We start from the raw sequence: 9,852 nt of genomic DNA, 5'->3' as shown, positions 1-9,852 counted from the left end.
GTAAGGGGCAGAGGGAAGTCTCAGCAGCTGGAGGGGCTTTTGGCTGCTCCCCGAGGGCCTTCACTTCCTAGATACCCCCATTCTAGGTTAGGGGAGCATCTGTGAACTCTCTGCCTGTCTCGGGTCTGCTTGCCACTCCTCTGCTGCAGGGATCTTGAGGCAGAGAAATGTCTCTGGCCCTCAGAGACGTGGGCCTCCAGCTCAGCATCGGCTCCTAGCCACGGCACCTGTTGTCACCTGCCTGCTCCTGCACCAGCTGCGACAATCTCCTTTCTACAAGTCAATTCTCCCCACCGAATACGAAACGGAACGTGCAGGCCCCAGCCCAGGCATCCCGGAGAGATGGCACGAATCGCCAGAGCTGGGTGCCCCATGTCCTACCCAAACAGCCACTCAGTCCTTGGCTGGGGATCTGCCTGCTTGTCTTTGAGCTCTGGCTTTCCAGCTGGGGTCATTATCGCTTCCCAGCCCAGGGTGGGTGCCACCACACAGAGCCACTATGAAGAGCCACCACGCAGAGCTACCATGCACAGCAGGACAGGAGTCCTACACTGCAGCAAGAAGGGTCAAACTTGGAAGACCTGGGCCAGGAAAAAGAGAGAGGAGAGTGTGTAGGAGGGGTTCCCTCAGCCTCCAGGCACTCACCCTGATCCTGAGCCTCCCTTGAAAGACAGTGAGACGCTGAGGAGCACCCAATGCCTTCTGGGGCCCATTAAAAAAGCCAAGCCCCCTCCCCTGCTGGCCTCCACGGCTGACTTGGGCCAGCTCTCCTCTTACCTGCTCAGTGAAGCAGGTCGGCGTGGGGGCCTGGGTCTAGGGGGCCAGGAGCTCTGACTGTCTGTCAGTCCGTCAGCCCGGTTGTCCTGGGTCTGCGCTGACATCAGGTGAGGGGAGGCAGCTGCTGGGTGAGCCAATAATTATGATATCAGCTTCCCCTTGCCCCGAGGGGTTGCTGCCAAAAACGGGGAGAAGAGAAAGGTGACTAAGAAGCTCGTTTGCTCCTTAGCTCTTGTTCGACAGGTACCGGCTCCTGTGCCCGCCCTGGCCGCGCCCGGCCCCCCAGCCCTCCCCTCCTGCACCAGCCAGGGCCCCCAGTCCCTGCCAGCGGGCACGGCCTGTGGCTTGCGGGGGAGGGGGTGGCTCTGTGGCCCCCACCTGCACCCCAGAACAGAGATGTCAGCCCCCACGGGTGGGGCCCAGGCCTGTTGGGACATGCACCTGTGTGTCAGGAGAGCCCAGCTGCCACATGTGTGTTCGCGGAGCTGGTGATGGGGTTCTGGGAAGCAGCACATGGTTGCAACTCTGTGGACCGGCACAGTGTGGACCTGCAGTGACTGGGACCCCTCACGGACCCAGTGCTTTCTGAGAGAGGTGTATAGGGTTGTCCCATCTGCCTGTCGTGTTAACTCTGACTCCTTATGTGTGGAGGTGTGCACCCCCAAGTCCACGTGTGACTTCCTCTACATGTCTGTAGACTCCCTCTACCTGTTTCTCCATGGGTCCTCCGGGGGTTGTCTGTCTGCACATCTGTAACTTTTCCTCCTGTACCCAGGCCTGTGTCTCTCGGCTACGTGTCGGCTTTGAGTTTGCAGCCATGTTCCTCTGCTCTGGGTTACCCTGCCCCATGTATGGGTGTGGGTGGGAATGGAGGCTGTCTAGTTCTGTGTCGTCATCCCCAAAGTGCCTCTTCATGATCTACGGGATGGAAGTATCTGACTGGCTGCTGGTCTCCAGCCCCTCAGGGTCCACAGTGGGGGTGCAGTGCCTGGTGGGTCTAGGAACTGGCCACCATGGGTCCCACCTGGATTAGGCCTAGGGCCTGTCCTTGCTCCTCCACAGCCTTTTGGGCCCCATTTCTGTTTCGTGTCCCCAGACTTTCTCTCCCCCCGTCCCTCCTCTTGTCCGGCCTCTCTGCCTAATTGTACCTCTTCCTGAAGCTAAGGGCCGGTACTGCCTTGTGGGGTCTGGGACACGGTTTCTGGTCCGAGAGTGCAGCAGGCCTGTTCTTCCCATTTACAGTGTCTCCCTCTAAAGACACACTGGCGGGCAGTTCAGGTCTTGCAGCACAAGCACGAATGGACTGAAAACACATGAAGACGTCTTGGGCCAGAGAGTGAGGCAAGAGGACCTGAGTTTGGATCCCCAGCATCCACATAAAAGCCAGGCCTGGCAGGACACACACATAACCGGGGGAAGACAGAGGATCCCCGGCCAGTCAGTTTCGTCAAAACAGCAAGTTCCAGGTTCAGTGAGAGACCCTGTCTCAAAAAAAAAGGTGGAGAGTGAATGAGAGAGACCTGCAACATTGATCTCTAGTCCCCACATACAAATCACCCATGCGTGTGTGCGCGCACACACACACACACACACACACCAATAGATAAAATATTTGGAGATGTCTTGGTTTCAGTGGAGGCTGTTTAGAGCTCAGTAGAAAGATGCTGCCGGTGGCTGACTGTATAGCCATCTGGTGGCTTTTTGAGATGGTTTCACACTGTAGCCTAGAACTCTCTATAATGCTCCTGCCTCAGCTTCCTGAGCTGTAGCATCACAGGCATGCTCCTCTACTTCCGGTTCAATGGGCCCATTTGTCCATGATGGTTAGCTGTGTGGTCTTCCACACCTGGCCATCAAGTCTCATTTTCCTTGTCTGTTTACAAGAGGATTGGAAGGATTAAAAATGTGTGTGTTCCCAGTTCCCAGAATAACACATGGTGCCAAGCTGATGGTCAATAAATGTGCATCTCCCTTCCCTATACTAAGCCCTGAGGTGCTGGGGCTTATTTATTTAAGAAATTGAAGAGAATCAGAGGAAGGACCATCAGAGGAGTTGAGTGAATTTCATTGGGTAGCCAGATAGCAGTTACGTTGGTAAAAGTCAAAATCATTTCTTTTCTTTTCTTTCTTTTTTTTTTTTTTTTTTTTTTCCGAGACAGGGTTTCTCTGTATAGTTTTGGTGCTTGTCCTGGATCTCACTCTGTAGACCAGGCTGGCCTCGAACTCACAGACATCCTGGCTCTGCCTCCTGAGTGCTGGGATCAAAGGTGTGCATCACCACTGCCCGGCAGAAGTCAAAATCATTCCTACGCATCTGAAAACAAGCTAGAAAACAGTGTGTTTCTGCACACTTGTTTTTTTTTTTGGTTTTTCGAGACAGGGTTTCTCTGTGTAGCTTTGCGCCTTTCCTGGAACTCACTTGGTAGTCCAGGCTGGCCTCGAACTCACAGAGATCCACCTGGCTCTGCCTCCCGAGTGCTGGGATTAAAGGCGTGAGCCACCACTGCCCGGCTGTGTTGCTGCACACTTGTAAACTCAGTCTGGAAACCGGAGGATTGAATTCAAGACACACCTGGGCTACAGAGCCACACCTCATATTAGAATTGGAAAGAGACACAGAAGACCCATGTCTCCACCGTAATGACACTGTAGAATGCCCATGAATATGTTTAATAAGAATCAGGAATCCACATGAGGAATCCACAGAGCTTTCTATTGAGCTCTGAACAGCCTCCACCGAGACCAAGACATTTCCGAATATTTTATCTATTGGTTTGTGTGTGTGTGTGTGTGTGTGTGTGTGTGTGTGTGTGTGTGCATACACGTGTGCATGGGTGATTTGTATTTGGGGACTAGAGATCAATGTTACAGGTCTTTCTCATTCTCTTAGGCTTTTACTGGCTGACACGAAAATAAGGTCTACAGAAATATGTGTCCTGTTACAGAACGAGAAAGCTGAACATGGCGTTGTACAGAAGTGGGTTCTTGTCTGAATAACCTCTAAACAGAACGTCTGTTAAATTCAAAACCTATCTTCCTTGGTCCTTAGAACTTGACAAGTAGAGTCTGAAGTCTAAGGAAGAATAAATACATGCAAATAGCTTAGAGCTTTTGAAATTTGCCTGGACAATCTTCAGACTCCCAGTGAGAGCTCACATGAATTTAGGAGCTAGGCATGGAGGTGCAGGTAGAGAATCCAAGCACTCAGGGGGAGTTTCAGTTTGAGGCTGCCCTGGGCTACACAGCGAGACTTTGACTCAAAACTAAATAAAAACAATACTAGCCTGGTGAGATGGCTCACGGGATAGAGTTGCTATCCGTGTGTGAGCCCCAAAACCCTCATGAAGGTAGATAAATAAAACCGACCCCATATAGATGTCTTCTGGCCCCCACACATGTGCCATGGCACACATGCACCCCCACAACAGTAATAAATACATGAACAAAAATCATGCAAAAAAAATCTACCCCCAAATAAAAAAAAACTAAATGTGATTTTGGTATCAAAATAAATAAATGAATTAATTAATGGAAAAGAGTTCAGGATAAAGTAGAATATTTCTGAGAATTGAGCATGTGATAAAAAGCTAACTCACAAGCAGTATGATAAATGGGGTTGAGGTAATAGACCTGAGATAGTTAAGAAAGTTGTCCTATGTCATGGTGCATGTTATGATGGGATGTGGAGGCAGGAAGGTCAAGAGCTTGTGGTTACATGAACTCCTGTTTCAAGAAAACAGAACAAACCAACACAGTGATGGAAGTCGGGTGTGGTGGCTCATACCTGGAATCCTAGCACTTGGGAGGCTGAGGCGGGAAGATTGCCATGAGTTCAAGGCCAGATTGTAGCCTGAGCTACAGAGGGAAACTCGAAAACGAACAGACCAAACGCCTACCACCCCCCAAGCACACAATAGATTACAAAGTGGAGATCCATATAAATCAGTATAAAAATAGAAAATATTTTATTAAATTATGAAATAGAGAAGACACCTTGAAGCATGATCTCAAATCAGGAAGCCATACAGGAATATATTGACAGATGTTACTAAGTAAAAATTCAAAATTTATTGATATTAAAATATAAACAGTTAAAAGACAAAAGTAACACCTAGAAGAAACTGGGGCAACACTAATGACAAAGGATCAGTACTCATTATAGATAAAGAGCTCCTCCAAAGAAACAAATGCCATCTCTCAGAAAAACGGACAATAAAGCACACCTTTAATCCCAGCACTCTGGAGGCAGAAGCAGGAGGATCTCTGTGAATTCAAGGCCAGCCTGGGCTACAGAGTGAGTTCCAGGACAGCCAGGGCTGTTACACAGAGAAACCCTGTCCCGAAAAACAAAAACAAACAAACAGACAAAAAAGTGGAGTGAGGATCTTTCTCTTGGTGACAGATAGGACTGTTGGCTTCTCTCGTCAAGCCAGACCCTCGCTTCTCCCCTAGGCCCAGAAGCCCAATCCCAGCACTCACCTCAATTCTACCATTTGCGTTGTGGACTCAGAAAGCACTCCCAACCTCTAGCAGACAATTGGCCCCAGGTAGTGTTTGAACAGGCCTGGGAAGCCAAGGGGTTAGAACCGTGACCTGCCTGCCAAGCTCTGCCCGGTAGCTAGGCAGGGATGGAAATCTGCCAGATTCTAGTCGAAAAAAGACTATGGAGACCCAAGCAGGAGGAACAATTTCCATGCTTGGAGCACCTGCGACATGGAGCAGGCTAGGGTCATCCTCACCTTCCATCAGAATGGGCCATCCTCACCTTCCATCAGAATGGACGAGTGGGTATCAAGTTATGCATGTGTGTGAGGGATTTGGTTGGGGTGGGGTGTGTATGCTTGTGTTTGTGTGGGTGTGTTTGGGTGCATGAATGGAGGCCAGAAGTCAATGTATGATGTCTTCCTCACTCTCTCCTCGCCTTATTTTCTAAGACAGTTTCTTACTGAATCTAGAACTTATTTGGCTGCACTGACTGGCTGGGAAGCTCCAGAGACCCTCTTGCACTGGGGTTCAGGTGGCCAGCTGCTGCAGTGGACTTCTACGTGATTCTGAAGCTTGACCTCAGGTGACTATCATGTTACCGACAGAGGCTTCTTCCCACTCTCAGTCTCCTACTCTCTCTTTCATTTCAGACACAGTGTTACTCTGTGGACCTGGCTGGCCTCTAACTCTCTATGTAGACCAGGCCAGCCGTGAGTTTGCAGCAAGTCCCCTGACCAGGATTATAGGCATAGTCCACCAGTCTGTCCATCTCTACTTTTGTAGGCTGAGTTCTGCTTTTCTTTTCTTTCTTTCTTTTTTTTTTTTTTGAGACAAGATTTCTCTGTGTAGCTTTGGAGCCCTTTCTGGAACTTACTCTGTAGCCCAGGTTGGCCTCGAACTTACAGAGATCCACCTGCCTCTGCCTCCCGTGTGCTGGGAGTGCTGGAATTAAAGGCGTGCACCACCACCGCCAAGCGAGTTCTGCTTTTCAAAGTGAGTTGAGCTTGCCCTTCCAGACTCTCCATCTCACTGCATTGGTGGAAGACTCGGAGGAAGGTCTGCTGAAGGGTCCTGGGGCAGGCCTTCAGGTAAAGCATGCACTTAGCATACTTGAGGTTCAGGCCCCCAGCACACTGCCCCCTGCTGACCCCAGCTCAGTCACAGTTGGCATGAAATGCTGAAGGCCAGGCTTCATCTCAGAGGCTGGCTGAACGGATCCGGAGGGATCTCGTCACAGGGTGGGCATGCTGGGAGCGGTGGCTCCTTGGTTGGGTGGTGGAACAACTGGACCAGAGCCTCAGGGGAGCTGGCCAGGGAGGTCCGCCCTGTTCTGGTTGGCTGACCCTTGGGAAGTGCAGGGAGTTTCCAAGCTTGGTGGGGAGGGTCTGGGGGGTGGGAGGAGGAGCGGGGCAGAGTCCTCCAGGCAGGATGGCTGCTGTACTCAGGTCCTAGTCCCTCCCCACTGGGGTCAGAGGAGGTCAGAAGTGTCTCTAAGAACAGTGAGTTTTTCTGCTGTAGAATGCACAGGTACCCTCTCTCTCAGGCTTGCTCATGGCCATGGTGGGATATGGAGCTACTGGGTGTGTCTGGGTGTGTCTGGCCCTGTGTGGGCCTCAGCACACTCGTAAGGACTCGTGGGTCTGAGCAGCACCGATGTACAGATGCTTGTGACTGTGGGTTTTGTGACGGTGTGTGTGAGGGGGTTGTGAGTGCACAGGAATGTGCGTGGGTACAGGGCTGAGATCTTCCAGGGCTCTGGGCCAGGGTCGCCCACCCTTCCAGGGTCACCCACTCTTGTCACAGTCTTGCACCCCTTGTTCTTTCAACACCCCTGTGCTGCAGGTTAAGGCTGGCCCTTCCTAGGCCCCCTGTTTCCAGCCAGCCGGGGTGGAGGCTGCAGGCTACCCCTTTAGGCAGTTCCCCTGTTACCTCTCCCAGCCCCTCCCTCCTTCAGAGACTGGGGGACAGAGGACCCCCCCAGGGGGCCTAGTTGGAGGGGGGCTGATCTTGACCTCTAGAGTGCTTCAGGGTGATGAAAACATGGCAATGGGGACGACTTGGCTTGTTCCTGTCTACCCAACCAGCTCTTTTCTGTCTGACAGGCTGAGTAGCAGGAGCCTCCTTGGTCTGGTTGCTATGGCTGCCCATAGAGACTGTTGCTAGCTGGCAGGGGGAGGAGAAGGAAACAGGGACCATTCCTCCCCAGGGTCTCAGGGCACAGGGATGGGGAAACATCTAAAGCTGGCTCAGAAATCTGGGCCTCTTTGCTGAGATTAAAGTGAGGTTAGGCCCAGGAGGGTCAAGACAGTGCCTCATGGTCTCAAAGTGTGGCCCATAAGGCAACTTGGAAATGGCTTTGAGGATAGTGCGTCCTGCTGGCCTCCGAGGGAAGGAGTACTTCTGTGCCCCTGGTACATTCGTTGCTTTATGTGACATTCCCTGTACAAGGCCGCGTGAAGAAACTACGGACAAGGCTCCGTTTGGCAGGCCACGGTGAAGCGTTCCAGTTTCTTGATTTTCCACAGGACTAGGGAACTCATGTCTTGAGTCCTTGAGTTCCAACTGCCAGGAGACACCCCAAGCCTCTGGCTACCCTGTCCCTGAAGACAGCAGTGATGGGGGTGCGCATGCCTAGCAGGGTGGTTGGGGATCCTCGGTTAGCAGGAGCGATCTGCTTGCTGCAGCCTGGAGTAGCTAGGCTGCTGTTATGGCCCTGACCCAGGCTGATAGGCCCTTCCCTGCAAAGGCCAGCCCAGCCCATGTGCTTTATTACCCAGCTAATGATGGTGATTAGGCCGGCAAGGGCTGCAGCAGCCCAGCCCTCCTCAACCCAGCTTGCTGAGGAAGGGAGTGTCTGAGGAGTTGGGGGAGGCTCAGACAGTACCTGCATGGGCCCACCAACTCTGACTGGTGTTAGCCTGGCTGGTGTCCATCTGCCCTAAAAAAAGACAGGGCCAGCAAGCCTACCTGCCCCCGGGCAGGCAGTGTGACCTCAGTTTGCACCTGCCCCTCTGAGCAGGGCTAACAGGGTATAGAGTTGAGAGGGCACCGGCTGGATTTGGTGGCCCTCAAGAGGTTGAGGAAGGAGGATTACCGTGAGCTCAAGGCCAGCTTAGTCTACATCGTGAGTTCCAGGCCAGCCAGGGCTGCATGCAGAAACTGTCTCAAAACTCAAACCAATGAGCAGGCAGTGCCCTGTGTCCTGTAAAGCCTTCCGCAGCCAGGGCTGGGCTTCAGCTACCCATAGTAGCAGAGAAGATCCTTCTCACTGCCCTCCTGGGAGCCCATTGCATTGTTGGGGACTGTCCCCTGAGACCTTGTGTGTGTGTGTGGGCTCACGTGGTTTATGGCTGTACTTCATGTGTGAGGAATGCCAGCTTGCAGGGGCAGTTTGGGGGCAGAGCCTCTCTTAACACACCTCACTCCCCCTGGCATGTTCTGTCAGGATCCATGTCTCCTGGAGATGGCCATATTCTTTCCTGGCTGCTCTCCCTATGGGTCGGGTCCCCAGCTCTGTAAAGATGGTGAAGAGAATGAAATCTTTTCTGTTTTCACAGATGGTACCCCCCTTTTCATTTGAACACGAGGCAGATTGCAAATATCTTTTTTTTCTCTCTCTCTCTCCCTCTGCTGCAGAAGGGAATTGGGTAAGCCTTAGGAAACTCCCCAAATGAATCCCAGGCTTACATGGCACCAACCACACTGAGAGACTTAGGACAGACACAGAGATGGACTTCCAACCTAGGAGAGGTGTTGATGCTAGAATGGATGGTGATGTGGTATCATCCATCCTCACCTTGCCAGATACTGGTATCTGGGGTCTATGAGAGCGTGGCGTGGGATGGGGAAAGGAGGCAGATGCTGTATACTGTCTGGCTCTGGACTCTGAAGGCCACAGCAGGTTTGAGCCTGTTCCTATATGCCTATGTGTCTTATCTAGCTTCCTGTGGGCTGCCATTTTGGATGAGGGTCCATCTTTCTGAGCACCCGGTATGGGTCAGCCTGTCTCCTCCGGTCTAGTGGGACCGGTTTTTTTCCAGCCGGAGGAAGGGTCGGTGAGGAATTGGCAGGGGCAGAGGGTTTTATGTAAATGTCCAGGGAGTGCTCTGGGAACGGGGAGGCCGGTTTTCCCAAAGGCACGCAGAGACTGGCAGCTGCCAATTAGCCGCTGGTGAAGTCACTGCAGCTTTGCTGGGTGGCTGCGCCCACTCCAAACGGCCTGGCAGGGGGTGCGCGACCTCTGCTTCCAGGCCCTGAGCGCCGGGAAAATCACCAGGACTCTACTGAAAAAGTCTTTAATGAACCTTGGAGTTCCCGCTCCCAGGCGCCTCCAGCCCAGAGTTTCAATAAATACAGTGCAAAGAGGTCTGGAGGTTGGGAGACAGAGGGTGGGCGCTGTCACCATGCATAAAACCCCCCGAGGCGCCCTTAGGCCATACCACACACGCGCGTCCCGCACAGCACACGGAAACACGAGCATCTTCCTCTGTACCCGAGAGAGAGAGAGAGAGAGAGAGAGAGAGAGAGAGAGAGACAGAGAGAGAGAGAGAGAGAGACAGAGAGAGACAGAGAGAGAGAGAGACAGAGAGA

This window comes from Peromyscus californicus, unplaced genomic scaffold (genome assembly GCF_007827085.1).
Source record: "Peromyscus californicus insignis strain IS unplaced genomic scaffold, ASM782708v3 Scaffold_3__1_contigs__length_106647218, whole genome shotgun sequence".
In the NCBI taxonomy this organism is placed as follows: Eukaryota; Metazoa; Chordata; class Mammalia; order Rodentia; family Cricetidae; genus Peromyscus; species Peromyscus californicus.
This window is presented reverse-complemented; position numbering follows the sequence as displayed.